The sequence below is a fragment of the Anomaloglossus baeobatrachus genome, chromosome 5, assembly GCF_048569485.1.
Source record: "Anomaloglossus baeobatrachus isolate aAnoBae1 chromosome 5, aAnoBae1.hap1, whole genome shotgun sequence".
Lineage (NCBI taxonomy): Eukaryota > Metazoa > Chordata > Amphibia > Anura > Aromobatidae > Anomaloglossus > Anomaloglossus baeobatrachus.
The window spans coordinates 108430150-108454311 of record NC_134357.1 but is presented as its reverse complement, the minus strand read 5'-3'; the positions used below and the strand labels follow the sequence as shown (position 1 = coordinate 108454311).

The window sequence follows — 24162 nt, the reverse complement described above, 5'->3', positions numbered from 1 at the left end:
TGGCAAACGCTATAGTGGAAACCTGCATGGTCACACCTTAGGTCATGTGAGCCTTTTGTGCAATCTTTTTCTATGTGTAGAATGGCAGCAAGAATTTTTTTGGGCGATTCACGCAAATCAAATTACAAATTGATCGAATACACCAGAACCTGCAAATTTCATAATATTCTAAATGAATTTGATTTGCATTGAATTATTTTGATAATCTCTATTCTATAGTCTTTTGTAAAGTTATTGGAAAGAATTAATCATTTAATTGTACTTTGCATTGGCCACACAGATATGTAAATCTGATCTCTTCTGAGCTGTCCTTTTAACAAGCTGAACAAATCAGACTTTTCTTCCCTCCCATTATAAGAGCAACCTTCTATTGCATTTACTACTCTATTTGTCTGCCTTTGAACCTTCCGCAGCTCTCCTATATCCTTTTTACTTTGCGGAGCCCAAGAACCTAATCCACTATTAAAGATATGATTTTACAAGGTATTTATTGAGGGGTAATATTACTTTGGGATCACAGGTTTATATCTTTCTCTGTTTATACACCCTAAAATCATATTTGCTTTTGCCGCTCCAGCTTGTCACAGAATATAATGTTGGGAAGGACATTTTGTAAAATAAAAGGAAGTAATCTGTATTTGTTTAGTATTTTTTTGTCTTTATTTACCCGTGTGCTTTGCATAGTTTGTATGATATTCTCAAACCTTTACCTATTGTGTCTGGTCTTGTGGACAGTGTGAAAACTGAAATGTTTAAAACATTTTTCATATAAATGGTTACGTAAAATCAAATTTAAAACACCTTAAAAAAAATGGGTGAAACATATGTTTATAATAAAAGCCTGATTCAAATAATATCTTAATTTAAGCCTTTAAGGCGATACATTCCGCTTCCCGTAGATTATAGGCATTTATTGATTCTTTCTCCTGGTAAGTATATTATTTGTAAAATATAATGGTTAATTATTCATCCTAGTATTTGTATAGTAAGATAATTCAGTTAACTTTTTTTTCACAGTGGTCAATAAATAATAAGTTACGGTATAGGACCACATATACAGTATGTTATTTGAATGGATGTGGTATATGCTATCAAAATTGATATCGTGCAATATGGACCAGGTACTATTCGTTCTTTTTTATGGATAGCACTTGTATCTATGATAGTTATAGATAAAGCACCACATTGAGGATAAAGTTCAACCTTCAATATTTATGGTTGACTAAATCCTGTATATAAAAACAGTGGAAATACAATGTAAACCCTCACCATAAAGGAATAAAAACATGCAATACATTATAGGGACCTGTATAATTAAATTGGATAATAGCAGTGATCAAATGTATCCCACACAGTGACAAAATGCAGTGTGTGAAATTTACCACAACATTCTAAGTACCTATACAATCATTAGATACAGTTGACAGTGATCAACATGACCCTATACATTCATTGAATAATTATATGCAAAACCACAGTCTGCTACAATTCATGTGGAACAATGGCCAATATATTTACCTGAAACAAGAGATCATATAAATAGCCAACAGGACAGTGGTACAAATTTTTAGGGTTACCTCCCCATATGTTACACATATTAGTAAATGGGCAGACATGGAACAATCTCACCCATGATGAAGTGGATTCCAGGAATGAGTATTTGTCCGGTGAAATGCAGTGTGTCCAGCGGTGTTAGAGAAGGGTCCAGTTAGCATTGTCTTCAAGATCCCTGATGACAACTCCTGCCCAGACAAGGGCAGTCCACTGTGACGACATGGACTTTGTCAGTACCTAGCATGGGTTAATTTTCTTAAAATTCATCCAGACATGATGATATCTTGTTTATAAACACGGGATAAGCCCTTTATTGTTTCTACAAGACTCTTAGGCGGGCTTTGCACATTGCGACATCGCAAGCCGATGCTGCGATGTCGCACGCAATAGTCCCCGCCCCCGTCGCAACTGCGATATCCTTGTGATAGCTGCCGTAGCGAACATTATCGCTACGGCAGCTTCACATGCACTCACCTGTCCTGGGACATCGCTCTGGCTGGGGACCCGCCTCCTTATTAAGGGGGTGGGTCGTACGGCGTCACTGCAACGTCACACAGCAGGCGGCCAATAGGAGCGGAGGGGCGGAGATGAGTGGGATGTAAACATCCCGCCCACCTTCTCCCTTCCGCATATCCTACGGGAGCCGCGGTGACGCCGGTAGGAGATGTTCCTCGCTCCTGCGACTTCACACACAGCGATGTGTGCTGCTGCTGGAGCGACGAATAACATTGGACCATCGCGTCAGCGTAATTATGGATTACGCCGACGCTACACCAATGATACGATTATGACGCTTATGCGCTCGTTAATCGTATCATCTAGGCTTTACACACTACGATGTCGCCTGCGATGCCGGATGTGCGTCACTTTCAATTTGACCCCACCGACCCCTGCGATTTCGTAGTGTGCAAAGTACCCCTTAGGCTATGCGCACACACTGCGTTTTTTTGACGCTGCGTTTTTGTGCGTTTTTGGCCACTAAAAATGCACAAAAACGCACCAGGGGCAAAAAAACGCGGCAAAAAATGCATGCGTTTTTACTGCGATTTGGTGCGTTTTTGGCTGCGTTTTGCTGCGTGTTTGTTTTCTGCGTTTTTCTGCGTTTTTCCAATGCATTCCATGGGGGGAAAATACAGAAAAACGCAGGAAAGAATTGACATGTCCATTTTTTTTTTTTAAGCTCAAAAACGCAGCTTAAAAAAAAGTTGTGTGCGGACAGCAAAAATGAAAACTCATAGACTTTGCTGGGGAAGCAAAGTCATGCAGTTTTGAGGCCAAAAATGCTGCGAAAAACGCAGTGTGTGCACAAAGCCTTAGGAGTCTAGTGTTAAGGTCCAGTCACACTAAGCAACTTACCAGCGATCCCAACAACGATAGGGATCGCTGGTAAGTTGCTAGGAGGTTGCTGGTGAGATGTCACACTGCGACGCTCCAGCGATCCCACCAGCAACCTGACCTGGCAGGGATCGCTGGAGCGTCGCTACACGAGTTGCTGGTGAGCTCACCAGCAACCAGTGACCAGCCCCCAGCGCCGCGTGGAAGATGCTGCGCTTGGTAACTAAGGTAAATATCGGGTAACCAATCCGATATTTACCTTGGTTACCAGCGCACGCAGCTACACGTGCAGAGAGCAGGGAGCAGCGCACACTGAGCGCTGGCTCCCTGCTCTCCTAGTTACAGCACACATCGGGTTAATTACCCGATGTGTGCTGCAGCTACATGTGCACAGAGCAGGGAGTAGCGCACAATGCTTAGCGCTGGCTCCTTGCTCTCCTAGCTACAGCACACATCAGGTTAATTAACCCGATGTGTCCTGCAGCTACATGTGCACAGAGCAGGAGCCGGCACTGACAGTGAGAGCGGCGGAGGCTGGTAACAAAGGTAAATATCGGGTAACCAAGGACAGGGCTTCTTGGTTACCCGATGTTTACTGTGGTTACCAGCCTCCGCAGAAGCCGGCTCCTGCTGCCTGCACATTTAGTTGTTGTTGTCTCGCTGTCACACACAGCGATCTGTGCTTCACAGCGGGACAGCAACAACTAAAAAATGGCCCAGGACATTCAGCAACAACCAACAACCTCACAGCAGGGGCCAGGTTGTTGCTGGATGTCACACACAGCAACATCGCTAGCAACGTCACAAAAGTTGTTTGTTAGCAGCGATGTTGCTAGCGATGTTGCTTAGTGTGACGGGGCCTTTAAAGTTCTTGTTACCTTGGCCAGTGAAGGACAGAAACCCAGACTAATCAATTATGCGAATCTCCCATTGTGTTGCTAGATGCAATGTACCTTAGCTGTCTATCCCTCATCTCTGCCATGCTGCTATTACTGCTAGGGATATTTTGTATTCGGCTTGAAATCTAGACAATAAGAAACCAGTCTTATCCACAATTGTGAAGACCCCAATGGTCTGAATGGAGAGCTCAGGGGTATGAGAAGGAGGACTGTCCATTCCCCGGGAGACTCTTGCTACATGCTACCGATCTAGGATCTGCGGATATGATTGGCAACCATAACCGAACCTGGATTATAATACTAGATGGACTTCAGCATCGAATGCAAGGATTCGGCTGAGCTATCAAGGACTACCTAAGGAAGGCATCCAGCTTGGGACAATCCAGTCACCTAACTACAGGCTTTGCGGTCCTCAGACAGCTTCCTAAATCTGGCGTTAATCCATTCTTGGTGGATGCCCTCTGAAAGCGGGGTGCTGCTGGTTTGGAGTAAGTAGCCCTGGAAGTAGAGTTGAGTGCGGTTCGCGGTTCGTGGTTCTCCAGTTCTAGGCTCGAGTGATTTTGGGGGCTGTTCGAGATCGAACTAGAACTCGAGCTTTTTGCAAAAGCTCGATAGTTCTAGATACGTTCGAGAACGGTTCTAGCAGCAAAAAGCAGGGCTTTTTACAGCTACAGTGTGCAGGAGCCATCGCTGGCAGCCTGCCAGAAGCTGGTAACCAAGATAAACATCGGGTATCCAAGCAAAGCGCTTTGGTTAGTAACCCGATGTTTATCTTAGTTACGTGCAGGAAACACTTCCCCGCTCAGCTCACTCCGCCCCCTCCTGCCCGCGGCATGTACACATATACACACACACACACACACACACACACACACACACATGGTCCCGCTCGGCTTACCTGCGGTGATGAAGTCCCGCCATCCCGACCTCAGCGCTGTCACTGTCCTCCATGGCCGCCGCTTGTCACATCACCTTTCGCTTCCGACCCGAGACTAACTAGCGGTGACGTCACGGACCTCTCGCGATACTTGGTGTGAAGGCGCCGGTCATTGAACTCAGTGACAGGGGCTGTCAGTGTGCTGGAGATCAGCGCAGGTAATGTACCTCGCTGACAGCAGCACTTGTCATGCCCTGCAGTGACCTGGGCTGACCCATTGATGTTAGCTCAGGTCACTGCACTGCTCTCCCAGCCAATGGGGAACATCCTGCTCTTCATTGACTGGGACAGTGTGGATCGTCATGGCAACCCCTTGGATTACAGCAGACCTGGATTTGTTTTTCATTCTAATAAATTGGTTAAAGAGGGAATGTTTTGGGGAGTGTTTTTTCAAATAAAAATGTGTTTGTCGTCTATTTTTTTTTATTACTGACTGGGTTGGTGATGTCGGGTATCTGATAGACGCCTGACCTCACCAACCCCAGGGCTTGATGCCAGGTGACATTACACATCTGGTATTAACCCCATATATTACCCCGTTTGCCACCGCACCAGGGCGCGGGATGAGCTGGGGCGAAGCACCAGGATTGGCGCATCTAATGGATGCGCCACTTCTGTGGCGGCTGCGGCCTGCTATTTTTAGGCTGGGGAGAGTCCAATAACCATGGACCTCCCTAGTCTGAGAATATCAGGCCCCAGCTGTCTGCTTTACCTTGGCTGGTGATCCAATTTTGGGGGACCCCTACGTGTTTTTTTTTTTAAATGATTTATTTAATTTAAAATAACAGCGTGGGGTGCCCTCAGTTTTGGATTACCAGCCAAGGTGAGGTTGCCAGCTGTGGTCTGCAGGCTGCAGCCGTCTGCTTTACTCTAGCTGGCTACAAAACTAGGGGGAACCCTACGTCATTTTTTTTTTCATTTTTTTGGCTTAATACAAAGCTAAGCACCCCTTAGTGCCACATGAAAGGCACCAAAGGGTGCTCCACTTTTTCTCAACTTTTTCTCTATTTTTTCTCCACTTTTTCTCCACTTTTTCTCCACTTTTTCTCCACTTTCTCTCCACTTTTTCTCCACTTTTTCTCCACTTTTTCTCCACTTTTTCTCCACTTTTTTCTCCATTTTTTCCTCCACTTATTCTCCGCTTTTTCTCCGCTTTTTCTCCACTTTTTCTCCACTTTTTCTCCACTTTTTCTCCACTTTTTCTCCACTTTTTATCCATTTTTTCTCCACTTTTTATCCATTTTTTCTCCACTTTTTCTACATTTTTTCTCCACTTTTTTTCTCCACTTTTTCTCCACTTTTTATCCATTTTTTTCTCCACTTTTTCTCCATTTTTTCTCCACTTTTTCTACATTTTTTTCTCCACTTTTTCTCCACTTTTTTTTCACTTTTTCTCCACTTTTTCTCCACTTTTTCTCCACTTTTTCTCCACTTTTTATCCATTTTTTTCTCATATTTTTCTCCACTTTTTCTCCACTTTTTCTCCACTTTTTCTCCATTTTTTCTCCACTTTTTATCCATTTTTTTCTCCACTTTTTCTCCACTTTTTCTCCACTTTTTATCCATTTTTTTCTCCACTTTTTATCCATTTTTTCTCTACTTTTTCTACGTTTTTTCTCCACTTTTTTTCTCCACTTTTTCTCCACTTTTTATCCACTTTTTCTCCACTTTTTCTCCACTTTTTCTTCACTTTTTCTCCACTTTTTCTCCACTTTTTATCCATTTTTTTTCTCCACTTTTTCTCCACTTTTTCTCCACTTTTTCTCCATTTTTTTCTCCATTTTTTCCTCCATTTTTTCTCCACTTTTTCTCCACTTTTTCTCCATTTTTTTTCTCCACTTATTCTCCACTTTTTCTCCACTTTTTCTCCACTTTTTCTCCACTTTTTCTACATTTTTTTCTCCACTTTTTCTCCACTTTTTCTCCACTTTTTTCTCCACTTTTTCTCCACTTTTTCTCCACTTTTTATCCATTTTTTTCTCCACTTTTTCTCCACTTTTTCTCCACTTTTTTCTCCACTTTTTCTCCACTTTTTCTCCACTTTTTCTCCATTTTTTTCTCCATTTTTTCTCCACTTTTTTTCTCCACTTTTTCTCCACTTTTTCTCCACTTTTTCTCCACTTTTTCTTCACTTTTTAGCCATTTTTTTCTCCACTTTTTCTCCACTTTTTCTCTACTTTTTCTCCACTTTTTCTCCACTTTTTCTCCATTTTTTCTCCACTTTTTCTTCACTTTTTAGCCATTTTTTTCTCCACTTTTTCTCCACTTTTTCTCCACTTTTTCTCCACTTTTTTTCTCCACTTTTTCTCCACTTTTTCTCCACTTTTTCTCCATTTTTTCTCCACTTTTTCTTCACTTTTTAGCCATTTTTTTCTCCACTTTTTCTCCACTTTTTCTCCACTTTGTCTCCACTTTGTCTCCACTTTGTCTCCACTTTATCTACAATTTTTCTCCACTTTTTCTACATTTTGTTCTCCACTTTTTCTCCACTTTTTCTCCATTTTTTTCTCCACTTTTTCTCCACTTTTTCTCCACTTTTTCTCCACTTTTTATCCATTTTTTTCTCCATTTTTTCTCCATTTTTTCTCCACTTTTTCTACATTTTTTCTCCACTTTTTTTCTCCACTTTTTCTCCACTTTTTATCCATTTTTTTCTCCACTTTTTCTCCATTTTTTCTCCACTTTTTCTACATTTTTTTCTCCACTTTTTCTCCACTTTTTCTTCACTTTTTCTCCACTTTTTCTCCACTTTTTCTCCACTTTTTCTCCACTTTTTATCCATTTTTTTCTCCACTTTTTCTCCACTTTTTTCTCCACTTTTTCTCCACTTTTTCTCCACTTTTTCTCCATTTTTTCTCCACTTTTTATCCATTTTTTTCTCCACTTTTTCTCCATTTTTTCTCCACTTTTTCTACATTTTTTTCTCCACTTTTTCTCCACTTTTTCTTCACTTTTTCTCCACTTTTTCTCCACTTTTTCTCCACTTTTTCTCCTTTTTTTTCTCCACTTTTTCTCCACTTTTTCTCCACTTTTTCTCCACTTTTTCTCCATTTTTTCTCCACTTTTTATCCATTTTTTTCTCCACTTTTTCTCCACTTTTTCTCCACTTTTTATCCACTTTTTATCCATTTTTTCTCTACTTTTTCTACATTTTTTCTCCACTTTTTTTCTCCACTTTTTATCCATTTTTTTCTCCACTTTTTCTACATTTTTTCTCCACTTTTTCTACATTTTTTCTCCACTTTTTCTCCACTTTTTCTCCACTTTTTCTCCATTTTTTTCCCCACTTTTTCTCCACTTTTTTCTCCACTTTTTCTCCACTTTTTCTCCACTTTTTATCCATTTTTTCTCCACTTTTTCTCCACTTTTTCTCCACTTTTTCTCCATTTTTTTCTCCACTTTTTCTCCACTTTTTCTCCACTTTTTCTCAATTTTTTCTCCACTTTTTCTTCACTTTTTAGCCATTTTTGTCTCCACTTTTTCTCCACTTTTTCTCTACTTTTTTTCTCCACTTTTTCTCCACTTTTTATCCATTTTTTTCTCCACTTTTTATCCACTTTGTCTCCACTTTTTCTACATTTTTTCTCCACTTTTTCTACATTTTGTTCTCCACTTTTTCTCCACTTTTTCTCCATTTTTTTCTCCACTTTTTCTCCACTTTTTCTCCACTTTTTATCCATTTTTTTCTCCACTTTTTCTCCATTTTTTCTCCACTTTTTCTACATTTTTTCTCCACTTTTTTTCTCCACTTTTTCCCAACTTTTTATCCATTTTTTTCTCCACTTTTTCTCCATTTTTTCTCCACTTTTTCTCCATTTTTTTCTCCATTTTTTCTCCACTTTTTCTCCACTTTTTTCTCCACTTTTTCTCCACTTTTTATCCATTTTTTTCTCCACTTTTTCTCCACTTTTTCTCCACTTTTTCTCCATTTTTTTCTCCACTTTTTTCTCCACTTTTTTCTCCACTTTTTCTCCACTTTTTCTCCACTTTTTATCCATTTTTTTTTCTCCACTTTTTATCCACTTTTTCTCCACTTTTTCTCCGTTCTTTTTCTATGGTCGGTCTACCCATTAGCTCTGCCATGCATACTGTAGCTCTACACCTACTGCACATGTTACTTTATGATTGACATCTTTCGTACCAGAGCTATCTAAGCCTACTCTGACCCCATATTTGCCATTACTATATTGTCCTTGTACTGTATTATGACATTTGTATCATGTGTTTCATTTCTTGCTGTGTTGCAATTTTTTTGCTGCATCCCAATTGTACCTCTACATTGTTCGAGTTTATGTTATTGTTCTCTCACTCTTATGTGATACTGATTATTGTCATTTTTCATGATTACATGCAGATAAGTCCAATCTGACGAAGGCTCAGGCTGAAACGTCATTTGTAACTTGTTTTGGACAAAAACATATATGCTTATGAAAATTTTTTTTTCCTTATACGGACCAATAAAAAGTGATTTTGCATTACTATCCGTTGTGACTTACTGACTTAGTCTGGGAGATTTAGAGTGCCGAGGTTACTCACTAATTTTATCTATTATTACCTCTGAGCACCTATATACCAGTGAGCAGAGCTTCCTCTACAGTAGTTCTCCTGATTAGGCATGCCCTTACCTCATGAGCAGGGCATTGCAGCTTTGGTAGCAACCATTACGACATGGACTCTGCTGCTGTGGACCCGAGAAGAGTGAGTGCAGATTCATTGCACCCACACTCCTCACATGAAGGGTCCGCACTCCTAGAAAATGGGGGATACGTTCCCTGAGTGTCTCCCCCCCATATTCTAGACGGTCCAGAGTCGTCGTGGGACCCCTTTATTTTTTTTCTTACAATAAATTGGTGAAAGAGGAAATGTTTTGGGGACTGTTTTTTCAAATAAATTTCTTTTGTCGATTTTTTTTTTTGTTTTGTTAGTACTGACAGTTTATGATGTTGGGTATCTAATAGACGCCATGACATCACAAACTGCTGGGCTTGATCTCAAGTGACTTTACAGCTAGTATCAACCCGATTTATTACCCCGTTTGCCACTGCACCAGGGCACGGGATGAGCTGGGGTGAAGCGCCAGGATTGGCGCATCTAGTGTATGCGCCACGTCTGGGGTGCCTGCAGCCTGCTATTTTTAGGCTGTGAAGGCCCAATAACTATGGACCTTCCCACCCTGAGAATACCAGACCACAGCTGTCCGCTTTACCTTGGCTGGTGATCCAATTTGGGGGGGACCCTACTTTTATTGTGTAATTATTATTATTTATAAAATAATTATAAAAAAGAGCCTGAGGGGACCTCCACATTGGATCCCCAACCACGGTAAAGCTGCCAGCTGTGGTTTTCAGGCTACAGCCGTCTGCTTTACCCTAGCTGGCTATCAAAAATGGGGGGACCCAACGTCATTTTTTTTTTTAACTATTTTTTAAATAGAAAAAATTAATGGGCTTCCCTGTATTTTGATTGCCAACCAAGGTAACGGCAGGCAGATGGGGGTGGCAACCCATAGCTGTCTGCTTTATCTGCGCTGAGAATCAAAAATACCGCGGAGCGCTACGTCATTTTTTTAAAGATTTATTTTTGCAGCACTGTGATGTCCAGCAATCAAAATACAGGGAAGCCCATTTTATTTTTAGTTATTTAAATAAATAATTAAAAAAAATATTTATGGGCTCCCGCTGCATTTTTTGTATTGCTAGCTAAGGGTAATCCAAGCAGCTACTGGCTGCTAACCCCCACTGCTTGGTGTTACCTTCACTGGCAATGGAAAATCCAGGGAAGCATTTTTTATTTTTTTTTGCCAAAAAACTACAAAAAAAGGACGTGAGCTTCGCCATATTTTTGTATGCTAGCCAGGTATAGCAGGCAGGTGCTGGAAGAGTTGGATACAGCGCCAGAATATGGCGCTTCTATGAAAATGCCATTTTCTGAGGCGGCTGCAGACTGCAATTCGCAGCAGTGGGGCCCAGAAAGCTCAGGCCAACCTGTGCTGCGGATTCCAATCCCCAGCTGCCTAGTTGTACCTGGCTGGACACAAAAATGGGGCGAAGCCTACGTCATTTGTTTTCTAATTATTTCATGAAATTCATGAAATAATAATAAAAGGGCTTCCCTTTATTTTTGGTTCCCAGCCGGGTACAAATAGGCAACTGGGGGTTGGGGGCAGCCGTACCTGCCTGCTGTACCTGGCTAGCATACAAAAATATGGCGAAGCCCACATAATTTTTTCAGGGGGCAAAAAACTTCTGCATACAGTCCTGGATGGAGTATGCTGAGCCTTGTAGTTCTGCAGCTGCTGTCTATCTGTATGGAGAAGAGCAGACAGCAGCTGCAGAACTACAAGGCTCAGCATACTCCATCCAGGACTGTATGCAGAAGTTTTTTGCCCACCAAAAAAATGACGTGGGCGTCGCCATATTTTTGTATGCTAGCCAGGTACAGCAGGCAGCCACGGGCTGCCTCCAACCCCCAGTTGCCTATTTGTACCCGGCTGGGAACCAAAAATATAGGGAAGCCCGTTTTTTTTAATTATTTCACTTATTTCATGAAATAATTAAAAAACAAATGACGTGGGCTTCGCCCCATTTTTGTGTCCAGCCGGGTACAACTAGGCAGCTGGGGATTGGAATCCGCAGCACAGGTTAGCCCGAGGTTTCTGGGCGCCTCTGCTGTGGATTTCAGTCCGCAGCCGTCCCAGAAAATGGCGCTCTCATAGAAGCGCCATCATCTGGCGCTGTATCCAACTCTTCCAACAGCCCTGGAGCCGGGTGGCTTGTTGGGTAATCATGAGTTAATACTGGCTTTGTTTTACTAGCCAGTATTAAGCCAGAGATTCTTAATGTCAGGCACGTTTGACCCGGCCATTAAGAATCTCCAATAAAGGGTTAAAAAAAACACCACAAAGAGAAAAAATACTTTAATAGAAATAAATACACAGACACATTAGAGACTCCATCTTTATTACCCCCTGTCAGCCCTCCACGATCCTGCTCTTCTGTCTTATTTCTTTCTAGTGTAGTAGTAGTGACGATTGTAGTGAGGAAGGATGAGGTTCACCATCTCATCACTTGGGGCTGGGGAACCTCATCGTCACTACAATCCTCACTACAATCGGGAAGCAGCGTGCAGCCTTCACTCCGTGAGTGATCAGTGCTGGCTGCTAGCGGTAACAGCGGTAACGCTGACAGACGCGTTACCATAGCAATGGTGCTCTCAGAGCCGCGGTTAGCGGTGACGTCACCGCTAACTGCGTTGCTATGGCAACGGTGATCTCCGTTAATGACCGGCTGTGTCAGCCGGTCCCTAACGGAACGGGGAGTCGACCGTGTGCTAGAGCATGTCGCCGGTACACGGCGATACACATATGTGCACCGTGTACCGGAGAGATGCACTCGCAGGTCCTACATGACACGTCATAGTCATGTGACCAGTCTGTAGCCAATGAGATAATAGCCACGTGACTGGTCACATGGCTATTTTGACGTCACGATAGGTCCTGCATCTCTGCTGGCAGTGCAGGTCACCGGGAGGATTAAGCGATCATCGGATGGAATAGCGGCAGGAGACAGAGTGCAGAAGGGATCGCGGGGACCGGTAAGTGTTATGGCAATGTTTATTAACTGTTTGTGTACATTTATAATGCATTTTTATGTGTTTGTGATTGCCTCCCATTATAGCCTATTGGTTCGAGTTTGGTTCGTCGAACGTTCGATGAACCGAACTCGAACGGGACCCCCGTTCGGCAAACCGACCTCGAGCCGAACCGCGACCGGTTCGCTCATCTCTACCTGGAAGCTCTGAGGCACGGACATTCTAATCCCTGGTGAGCCAGCAGAAGGGTGAGAAACTGTTGTCGGTTACATTTTGTGCTTTTGCTGGTTAAGTGCTATGTGCCATTAATTGTTTGGGGATCCAATAAAGTCTTAATATTGCAATTCCCTCACTCTGTGTTGTCTGAGTATTGTTCCGCCCACGGTTAAGGAGGTCGTGTGTTCAGCTGGGATGAGCCCTTGGCCATGTGTCTTTCTAAAGGTGGCCGGGTCAGCGGACGAGAGCACCCACTGACCCCCGTGTCTCCACATCCACAACTTGCCTTTTTTGTGGCTAACCCTATGTCTGCCCCAAGTACCTCCCAACGCGTTTCACCTTCCAGGGAGAAACAATCTTGCACTCAAGTTCTATCTAGGGCTATTCAATCAGTGCTCAAACTGGTATACACTGACCTGTCATAGACAATGGATAGAACTTGTACCTATGATAGTCTATGGGGCTGTTCACATGTCATGGTGTCCACAATGTTAGGCCCCTTTCACACGTCAGTGATTCTGGGATGTTTTGCTTTTTTTTAAACGTACCAGAATCACTGACATACGCAGACCCATTATAATGAATGGGTCTGCTCACACGTCAGTGATTTTTCACTGCACGTGTCTCAGTGCATGTGCGTGATTGCTGCACGGAGACATGTCCATTTTTTTCTGGCAGAACTGATGTTCCACGGACCACGCAGTGGTGTGGTCCGTGAAACACGTGCCAGAAAAAAACGTGCTTTTAAAATAAAAAACATTTTAACTCACCCGGTGTCCAGCGATGTCCTCTGCAGCCCGTTCTCCCTGCTGCTTCTAAGCCGGCTGATTACTGTCGCGCATATTCATTATGCGCGACACAGCCGACCCGGAAGCAGCTGCTGCGGGGGTCACCGCCGGCCGGATGCTGCGTCGCGGGAGCGATCAGCACCATGGACAGCGGGAGCGGGCGCAGGTGAGTGAATCTCTAAGTGCAATCATGGGCCACGGAGAACGGAGCCCGGATTGCACTTAGACAACCCACGTGTGCCGAGATTCACGGCACACGCAGGGACATGTGCATGTTTTACACGCCAGTGAAAAACGTCTGTGTTTTTCACTGACGTGTGAAACGGGCCTTATGTTGGTATAGCAACTTACAAAGGATAGAGGTAACACACTAAAAAACTGTAGCTTAGGCTATGTGCGCACAGTGCTTTTTTTCCGCGGCGTTTTTGCGTGTTTTTCGGGTGCGTTTTTGGCCTCAAAACTGCATGACTTTGCTTCCCCAGCAAAGTCTATGAGTTTTCAATTTTGATGCCCGCACACAACTGTTTTGTTAAGCTGCGTTTGTGAGCTTAAAAAAAAATGGACATGTCAATTCTTTCCTGCGTTTTTCTGCGTTTTCCCCCCATGCAATGCATTGGAAAACCGCAGAAAAACGCAGAGATCAAAAACACAGCAAAACGCAGCCAAAAACACACCAAACTGCGGTAAAAACGTATGCGTTTTTTGCCGCGTTTTTTTTGCCGCGGGTGCGTTTTTGTGCGTTTTTAGCGGCCAAAAACGCACAAAAACGCAGCGTCAAAAAAACGCAGTGTGTGAACTTAGCCTAAACCTGCTGATTTCTGTACAGACAAGAGATCCCAACTCCACAGTTTCTAGTTGTTCCTGCGGGATTTGGAATTTCCCTGATCATAGACTAAACTATGACAACTCGGGCCTTCTCTGTCTGATCAGCTGACAAGCACTTCATGTTCCTTTCTAAGGAGCTGGAGGGCAGAGCAGAGTACAAATTACCTACAGAAGGGAAAGTGTGCTAAAGTAGAAAGTGATCCTAGAGTGAGTAAAACAAACAACAAAATACAAGAGAGGATGTATATTGCTAAAGAATATGCTACCAACTAACTCACAACAAACAATAGATAGGTGCAGAGTGAACAACATAAACAGCAGAGAGAGGTATCCGAGCTGGTCTTCTACTGACTGGCAGAAACTAACAGCAATATGGCTGCACTTCAATATGAAGATATCATCAGCAGGAAATACCAGCAGGAGGAAAGTTTTTAAAGCCGCACCTGAAAGGTGATTGGGCAGGCAAGCAAGCAAATGAATACACCTGTTACCCTAACAGAACTAAAGAAAGGATAACAGAAACGAAACACCTGAAGAAAAGCTGTATCTGCTGTTGTTCAATGGACAGAAAAGCCGACCACAGAGCACAGACTAAAAGGTTCAAATCCAGATGCATGAATACTGATTAAAATCTGATTAAACTGATGAAAATCACTAATAAAACTGTCAGTTTTTCTCATATATGAAAAAAACTGACATCTTAATGGGGCATAAAGTCAATGCTACTAATGTTTTTTGAAGAAATGGTACAATTTTTTATGTATTTATGCTTATAATACAACATAGTGGTCTTAGTAGTATGATGGTACGGGAATGTGTGACGCCCTGGGCAAGCCAGGGGTCACAGGTCATAACACCACTACACCCTACACCCCAGATAGGAACACCAAGACTAACCTAACGGTTGTGGTGATCTGTTAGCACCACCGCTGCTCGGTGTGGGGATCCCGGGAATGATGGTGTGAAGCAGCAAGTTGTTGTGTTGCCCCTCCGTGGGTAGGGGTTGGTGATCCCGGGGCCCAGTGTTGAGGTGGGTAGATGCAGGGCTTGGTGGGCGCAGGGACGCGGGGGCAGCGCTGTGCCTTGCGGCACTGTGGTACTCACTCAGCCTGAGACGTTGACACAGTTCTCGGTAAAACACACGGCTGGAAAGACGGTTCCCACAGACGGCTGCACTTGCTTTCCCCAGTAGGTGACGGTGATGTCCCTTTTCCTGCACCTAATGTTGTTGATGGTCTCGATGGGTTCCCACCGGTAACCCGCTCCCCGGCTTCAAGCTGGACCGGAGGAGCTCTACTCTTTGCTCGCAGGCGCTGGCCCTTAGAAACTGGTGCCCTGGCGGTGGCGGTGTCTCTACTGTAATGGTTGGGCTGTTGCCTTCAATCGGGACTTGGTTGTTGGGAGACAGACGTCCCCTTCACTGACGGATTTGGCAAATTATGGCGACTCCTAGCCTTGCCGTGGTCCGAGAGGCCCCTGCCCTGGTGCTGACTGTCCTTTGTACACTGCTCCAGACCGCCGGGCCACCACCCGTCCGCGGTCCTTCCAGGAACTTCCAAACTGTCACCCCTCCGGACAATCACCGCCGTTGCTGACCTTGCTGACTCTGTCCTGCACACAGCTGGACCTACTTCAGGCTTTCCTACTCTCGCTTTTACTCTTTTCTTCTTTGCTCCACTACTACTTCACTTTCACTTCACTGTTTACTCCTTCCTCACTCAAGCTCTCCCTGAGCTAGACTCCGTTCTTTCCACTTCTCCCTCCTAAACTCCTCTGCCTGGTTCTTCCCGCCTCCAGGGCTGTGAACTCCTCGGTGGGCGGAGCCAACCGCCTGGCCCACCCCCTGGTGTGAACATCAGCCCCTGGAGGAAGGCAACAAGGATTTTGGTTAGCTGTGATGTTCCTAACTGGGGTGTAGGGTGTGGTGGTGTGATGACCTGTGACCCCTGGCTTGCCCAGGGCGTCACACAAGCGTGTGTAAGGTCATGGTATCTTGACATTAAGGCATGCGCCTTGATCTTTTACATGCATGCGCAGAACCCATGAAAGTCAGACATCTCAGCATGGCATGACAGGGCCAGGGATTTCAGCATGAGCGGTGACTATCTGAAGATGCTGCGAGGACTGAAAGGTGATAGTGAGGAGTCGAGAAGTGAACAGTGAGGTGAGTATATTGAATAAACCCTGGAGCATAATATATGACATTATTATTATTGACAGGAAACAGTTTTTCCACAAATTAAGTTTCCTAGGAAAAAATGTGCGAGGAGATGAGTTGGAAGTTTACCTGATCTGCTCATCTCTAATTAATACTTTTATTTTTGTAAGCATTCTTACACTTCTGCATTTTTTCCTCGCTTGGTCACAATGGAACAGTTGGGCTATGTTCTCACAGTGTATCTGTGCCGCCCCCGCGTCAGCAGCCAGGCTGCTCGGATCCAGATGCGCGGTGGCTCGAGAGGGCTCCGGACACGGGGGGTGGTTGTCGTGCGGCTCCTTAAACAAAGGGGGTATATTTACAGGGGATGTTGTATAAAGTTTGTGACGCCACCCGTGGTGTGTGGTAAGGTGGAGTACCACCGCTGCGGCTGGGAGTACCCGTGGCAATGATGTGGACAGCCAGGTGTTTAACCCCTCCATGGGTAGGGAGGATGCCCGGGGACTCAGTGATGGTAACAGGGATATGCCATTGGGGAGTTAAGGGTCACTTGCGTACTCACTCAGTTCAATAACGCTGACACCGACAACTGTAGTAAACCAAAGTTCTGGACACCGCTGCCACTGAGGGGCACCTTGTCTTCTAGTTGGTCCCTTTAGCCTGAAACTAATCGGGTCCCGCTCCTCAATGTGGCTAACTGAGGGAGCTTGCTCTCAGGGTTTACGCTTGGGATTTTCTTGACCGTGTAGTGGAATGTCCTATCACCCTCATTGCGCTAGCACCCCGATTTTGGAGGGGGGGGGAGAACGGATCTTGAAAGCTCCGTCCTCGTCGGGTAAATTGTCACGGCGCTTGAAGCTACTCCCTGACCTAGGGTTCACGTACCCCGTCGTGCTCTGGCCCCTGCCCGGTGATGGTATAAGGCCACCGGCTGTCCTCCTCTCTAAGGTGTAAGATGGTATAAGGCCACCAACGTCTGCTACCTAGTAGTTCTAAGGAGCCCAGCTCCTGACCTCCTCTCTCTCTGAGAGCTACTTCTGTTCTCCTCGGTTCTGCTCCTGACACTCCTGATCCCCCCTTAACCAACCCCCCAGCTGGGTGACCCTATTCCACTCAGGCCGTCCACTGGTGTGTCTGGTGGGTGTGGGGCAGAGTGTTCCTAGGATTTTGATTAACTGGTCTTGGCAACACCAATTGTTAGGGACCCATAACCAAGGAGGAGGCGGCTATTGCACAGAAGGGAAGATTGCACAATACCCTGTGACGACCTGATAGGCCAGGGCATCAGATATCTTTTCTAACCACAAAGATGCAGCGTTTTTGGCACCAAAAACACACAAAAAACATTTTTAATGTGTTTTTACTACATTTTGCCCAATGTGTTTTTTAATTCAAATCAATTGACTGGAAGGGCTCAAAAACGCTGGAAACATGCAAAAAGAATTGACATGCTGCATCTTGGGTGCATCTTCAAAAATGCTGCCAAGATGCAGCCAAAGAAAGATGCACAGTGTGAAAAATAGAAATCTCATAGGCTTTGCTGGGGGAAGAAAATGCATGCATTTAGGTGCATCTTTGTGGCCTCAAAAATGCACCCAAAATGCAGAAAAAGATACAGTGTGTGAACAGAGCCTTAAGGCCCCTTTACACTAAACAACTTACCAGCGATCCCAACAACGATACAACCTGATAGGGATCGCTGGTAAGTTGCTAGGAGGTTGCTGGTGAGAGGTCACACAGTCAGACGCTCCAGCGATCCCACCAGCAACCTGACCTGGCAGGAATCGCTGGAGCATCGCTACACGGGTTGCTGGTGAGCTGTCACCAGCAACCAGTGACCAGCCCCCAGCCAGCAGTGACGCACTGAAGCGATGCTGCGCTTGGTAACTAAGGTAAATATCGGGTAACAAACCCGATATTTACCTTGGTTACCAGCGCACGCAGCTACACGTGCAGAGAGCAGGGAGCAGCGTACACTGCTTAGCGCTGGCTCCCTGCTCTCCTAGCTACAGTACACATCGGGTTAATTACCCGATGTGTGCTGCAGCTACATGTGCACAGAGCAGGAGCCGCGCACACTGCTTAGCGCTGGCTCCATGCTCTCCTAGCTACAGTACACATTGGGTTAATTATGTGTCGCCCTGGGCAAGCCAGGGGACACAGGTCATCACACCACCACACCCTACATCCCAGTTAGGAACACCAAAGCTAACCAAAATCCTTGTTGCCTTCCTCTGATGAGGCTGATGATTCACACCAGGGGGTGGGCCAGGCGGTTGGCTCCGCCCACCGAGGAGTTCACAGCTCTGGAGGCGGGAAGAACCAGGCAGTTTAGCCCAGGCAGGGCTTGAGTGAAGTTGAGTTCAGGAGGAGGAAGTGAAAGTAGAAGGAAGTAAAGTGGTAAAGGAGGAAAGCAAGAGTGGTGACAGGAAAGAAAGAGAGTGAAAAGCCTGAAGTAGTCCAGCTGTGTGCAGGACAGGGTCAGCAAGGTCAGCAACGACGGTGACTGTCCAGAGGGGTGACTGTTCGGGAGTTCCTGGAAGGACCGCGGACGGGTAGTGACCCGGTGGTCTGGAGCAGCGTGCAAAGGACAGTCAGCACCAGGGCAGGGGCCTCTCGGACCCTGGCAAGGCTAGGAGTCGCCATAATTTGCCGAATCCGTCAGTGAAGGGGACGTCGATCCCCCAACAACCAAGTCCCGATTGAAGGCAACAGTCCGACCATTAAGGAGGAACACCGCCACCGCCAAGGCACCAGTTCCTCAGGGCCAGCGTCTGCGGGCAAAGTAGAGCTCCTCCGGTCCAGCTTGAAGCCGGGGAGCGGGTTACCGGTGGGAACCCATCGCTACCAACTTAGAAACATCAGGTGCAGGTCAGAGGGACATCACCGTTACCTACTGGGAGAGCAAGTGCAGCCGTCCGTGGGAACCGTCTTTCCAGCCGTGTGGTTTACCGTAAAACTGTGTCAACGTCTCAGGCTGAGTGAGTACCACAGTGCCGCAAGGCACAGCGCTGCCCCCGCGTCCCTGCGCCCATCAGGCCCTGCACCTCCCTCACCATCACCGGGCCCCGGGATCACCAACCCCTACCCACGGAGGGGCAACGCAACATCTCGCTGCTACACACCATCGTCCCCGGGCCTATAGAGCAGCGGTGGTGAAATCACCACAACCGTGGGTGGCGTCACGGACAATAAACAATTCCCACACCCAACAACCCCCTTTCACTCACGGGCGAGGAGTGCCGCTCGAGAACCCCCGGGATCCGGCCCACAGCTCGAGCCACCACTGAGCAGCAGCCGCCGGACCCGAGCAGAAGAGGTGAGCGTAGTGTGCTGACACCCTCCTCCCCGCCCGCGACAACTTGGCGTCACGAACAGGATCTTACCGCTCTGCCGTCTGGTAGAGGTGCGCCTTGTTACCGCCGGAGGTATCCGGCAGAAAAATTTCAGAAGCCGCCATCTTTGGCGCGAAAAGTTCCCGCTCGAGCGTCTTCTCGAGTAGTAGAGGCGCGAAGGCCAAAACCCCGCCCCGAGAGAGGAGGGGCCGGAAAGAGCTAAGGGGGACGCGATGGCGGCTGGCTGCATGTAGCTGCAGCTATAAAAGCAGGGACGCCAGGACTCTGCAGACATACCGTTCCTGGAAGAAGAAGCCATCATGTGGATGCCGTCCCGCGACACCGTAGCCCCCGCGCCTGGAACCGCGGCGTGGGTGGAAATCCGGACCGCACAGCTCTACCAACGGCTGCAGGTCAGGATGCAGCTCCTCATGGAGAGTGGGAGACCGACATGGCGGACGTTATAGCCACCGTGCGGGGACGCGAGGAGGAGGCGGAGAAAGGGAGGGTGAGTGACCCACGTCCCGATGCCCTGGAAGGGCCGGTCATCGCGGCTGCGGGGCCCGGTCCAAGCCCTCTCCCCCCATTGCCTCCCTCGCCACCCGTCTCGGAGGCCGTGACCCCGCCACTAGGCCTGCTACCACCGCAACCGGTAGCAATACCCAGCGTCCCCGCCCAGGCGGACCGACCTGTAGCCGGAGCCCGCAGTAAACCGGAGGTGTTACCGTGGAAGATTCCGAAGGTTGAACCGGAGGCATCCCCTGAAAAATCCCCCGAGCCGGAGCCGATGACCCGCTCCGAGCCAAAGGCCCAGCAGCGGAAAGCCCCTATGCCCATCCCCCACACCGGCTGAGGTAGCGCCGGGTTGTTGCTGCAAGGCAGCGCCCAAGGCCAAGACACTGCGGGACACGCTGCCCAGATTCCTGACAGTGGGCAACGTCCAGAATGTCCCGCGGGGCCCGGCGCTGGCAGCAGCGCCGTATTGGGATAGGGAGCCGGTACCGCTGGGCCTGGAGATTGCTGAGAGGGAACGAAAGAAGGCCGAGCTGGTAGCCCGACCTATTAAAGAAAAAGAAAACCTCCGTGTCCGGGGACCGCTGTACGTGGGGCAGGTGAGGCGGTTTGATGTCCGCCGGGGCTACGGGTTTATCTATGAACCGGGCCTGGAGGCTGAGGTGTTTGTAGCCCGGCGGGATGTGAATGCCCACCTGCCTGAGGAGCATCCCGGCCGCAACCTAATGCCGGGAGACATCGTGCAGTACACCCGGCACTGTGGGGAGCGGGGGTGGTTCGCGCTGGACGCTAAGTTAAGGGGCAGCCAAGAGTCCCGAGTGAGCGCCGCGCCCCCTCCCTTGGAAGGAGCGCCTGAGCCTGAAAGTCTGGAGTAGGGCAGTGGATGCCCGTTGCACCGTCCCCGTTGGGACCACCATTTTGTTTGAAAGTTTTGAAAAATGATAAGTGAAATGATACCGAGTACTTCACCAGATTGTCTGATTGATTAGCAACCGGCTGGAGCCGGCACCGTTGTCCCTGTGGGGACCGTTTAAAAAGTTTTGCATGGAGGACTATCCATGGACAAGCCCGTGAACTTGCAGGGCAACCACAAACGTTAAGTGACTTGTAAATAAGTTGTTTGCCGTTACCGTTTTCCGCAATGCCGCCTCCGGAGAGGCAAGTTGGAGGGAGGGCCCTAAGCAGAGCAGGCTGGGGCCCAGCCACCAAAGGAACCGGTGGCTACCCTCTGGAGGAAAAGGACAGATCCCGCTCGGGTACCGTGTGCTGGACTGTGGGTCAAGGGGTGCTGCCTGGGCTTTAGGGGCAGCATCAGGGCCAGGTTGTTTGGGTGGGAGAGAGCGGAAACCGTAACCGTAAACCGTTATGCAACGTTAAAGAAATGTGCCTCCCGTTATGGGAAGATTCATTAAAAATGTATATATGTTACCGTTTACCATGTTATCTTTTACAGAAAAATAAAACCGGTGTTGGACGGCAGCCCGCGGACGGACTGCATTTTGCTAAGGGGGAATGTGTCGCCCTGGGCAAGCCAGGGGACACAGGTCATCACACCACCACACCCTACATCCCAGTTAGGAACACCAAAGCTAACCAAAAATCCTTGTTGCCTTCCTCCAGAGGCTGATGATTCACACCAGGGGGTGGGCCAGGCGGTTGGCTCCGCCCACCGAGGAGTTCACAGCTCTGGAGGCAGGAAGAACTAGGCAGTTTAGCCCAGGCAGGGCTTGAGTGAAGTTGAGTTCAGGAGGAGGAAGTGAAAGTAGAAGGAAGTAAAGTGGTAAAGGAGGAAAGCAAGAGTGGTGACAGGAAAGAAAGAGAGTGAAAAGCCTGAAGTAGTCCAGCTGTGTGCAGGACAGGGTCAGCAAGGTCAGCAACGACGGTGACTGTCCAGAGGGGTGACTGTTCGGGAGTTCCTGGAAGGACCGCGGACGGGTAGTGACCCGGCGGTCTGGAGCAGCGTGCAAAGGACAGTCAGCACCAGGGCAGGGGCCTCTCGGACCCTGGCAAGGCTAGGAGTCGCCATAATTTGCCGAATCCGTCAGTGAAGGGGACGTCGATCCCCCAACAACCAAGTCCCGATTAAAGGCAACAGTCCGACCATTAAGGAGGAACACCGCCACCGCCAAGGCACCAGTTCCTCAGGGCCAGCGTCTGCGGGCAAAGTAGAGCTCCTCCGGTCCAGCTTGAAGCTGGGGAGCGGGTTACCGGTGGGAACCCATCGCTACCAACTTAGAAACATCAGGTGCAGGTCAGAGGGACATCACCGTTACCTACTGGGAGAGCAAGTGCAGCCGTCCGTGGGAACCGTCTTTCTAGCCTTGTGGTTTACCGTAAAACTGTGTCAACGTCTCAGGCTGAGTGAGTACCACAGTGCCGCAAGGCACAGCGCTGCCCCCGCGTCCCTGCGGCCACCAGGCCCTGCACCTCCCTCACCATCACCGGGCCCCGGGATCACCAACCCCTACCCACGGAGGGGCAACGCAACATCTCGCTGCTACACACCATCGTCCCCGGGCCTATAGAGCAGCGGTGGTGAAATCACCACAACCGTGGGTGGCGTCACGGACAATAAACAATTCCCACACCCAACAACCCCCTTTCACTCTTGGGCGTGGAGTGCCGCTCGAGAACCCCCAGGATCCGGCCCACAGCTCGAGCCACCACTGAGCAGCAGCCGCTGGACCCGAGCAGAAGGGGTGAGCGTAGTGTGCTGACACCCTCCTCCCCGCCCGCGACAACTACCCGATGTGTGCTGTAGCTACACGTGCAGAGAGCAGGGAGCAGCGCACACTGCTTAGCGCTGGCTCCCTGCTCTCCTAGTTACAGCACACATCGGGTTAATTACCCGATGTGTGCTGTAGCTACACGTGCAGAGAGCAGGAAGCAGCGCACACTGCTTAGCGCTGGCTCCCTGCTCTCCTAGTTACAGCACACATGGGGTTAATTACCCGATGTGTACTCTGCTACATGTGCAAGGAGCAGGAGGCGGCACTGACAGTGAGAGCGGCGGAAGCTGGTAACAAAGGTAAATATCGGGTAACCAAGGACAGGGCTTCTTGGTTACCTGATGTTTACCGTGGTTACAAGTGTCCGCAGAAGCCGGCTCCTGCTGCCTGCACATTTAAGTCCCTGGTTTACACACTGCAACATCGCAAACGACATCGCTGTAACGTCACCGGTTTTGTGACGTTACAGCGACCTCCCCAGCGACATTGCAGTGTGTGAAACCTATCAGCGACCTGGTCCCTGCTGTGAAGTTGTGATCGCTACAAATCGTTCAGGACCATTCCTAGGTCCTTTGTTTCCCGCTGTGCAGCATGCATCGCTAGCAAGTTTCAGTGTGTAAAGGGGACTTTCCAGCGACTCCGCGGCTCTGTCTGTGTAGCGTCTTGATTAGCGGTCACCGGTGAAGGATTCACCGGTGACCGCTAATCCCCCGAGTGACTGAAGTGTCCCCCCCTCTCTCATACTCACCGATCCCCAATCACCGGCACTGCACGGCATTCACTCTGCTCCAGCGGCTTTTCCTTTTTTGAAAAAGCTGGCCGCTCATTAAACAATCTCGTGTTCCCTGCTTTTCCCCGCCCACCGGCAAATATGATTGGTTGCAGTGAGACACGCCCACACGCTGAGTGACAGCTGTGTCACTGCACCCAATCACAGCAGCCGGTGGGCGTGTCTATACTGTGCAGTAAAATAAATTAATAAATAATTAAAAAATCCGGCGTGAGGTCCCCCCCAATTTTAATGCCAGCCAGATAAAGCCATACGGCTAAAGGCTGGTATTCTCAGGATGGGGAGCTCCACGTTATGGGGAGCCCCCCAGCCTAACAATATCAGCCAGCAGCCGCCCAGAATTGCCGCATACATTAGATGCGACAGTTCTGGGACTGTACCCGGCTCTTCCCGATTTGCCCTGGTGCGTTGGCAAATCGGGGTAATAAGGAGTTATTGGCAGCCCATAGCTGCCAATAAGTCCTAGATTAATCATGTCAGGCGTCTCCCCGAG

At 47.8% G+C, this 24162-nt stretch overlaps 1 protein-coding gene across 1 annotated transcript in view; it reads left to right on the top strand.

Annotated features, from left to right (window-relative positions):
- The first annotated feature begins 433 nt into the window (after positions 1 to 433).
- Positions 434 to 24162, top strand: part of LOC142313355 (intelectin-1-like) — an 88917-nt gene continuing 65188 nt past the window's right edge. The window contains exon 1 of the mRNA XM_075352371.1: positions 434 to 483. The gene's annotated coding sequence lies outside the window, so the exon portion shown is untranslated. The remainder of the gene's footprint in view (positions 484 to 24162) is intronic.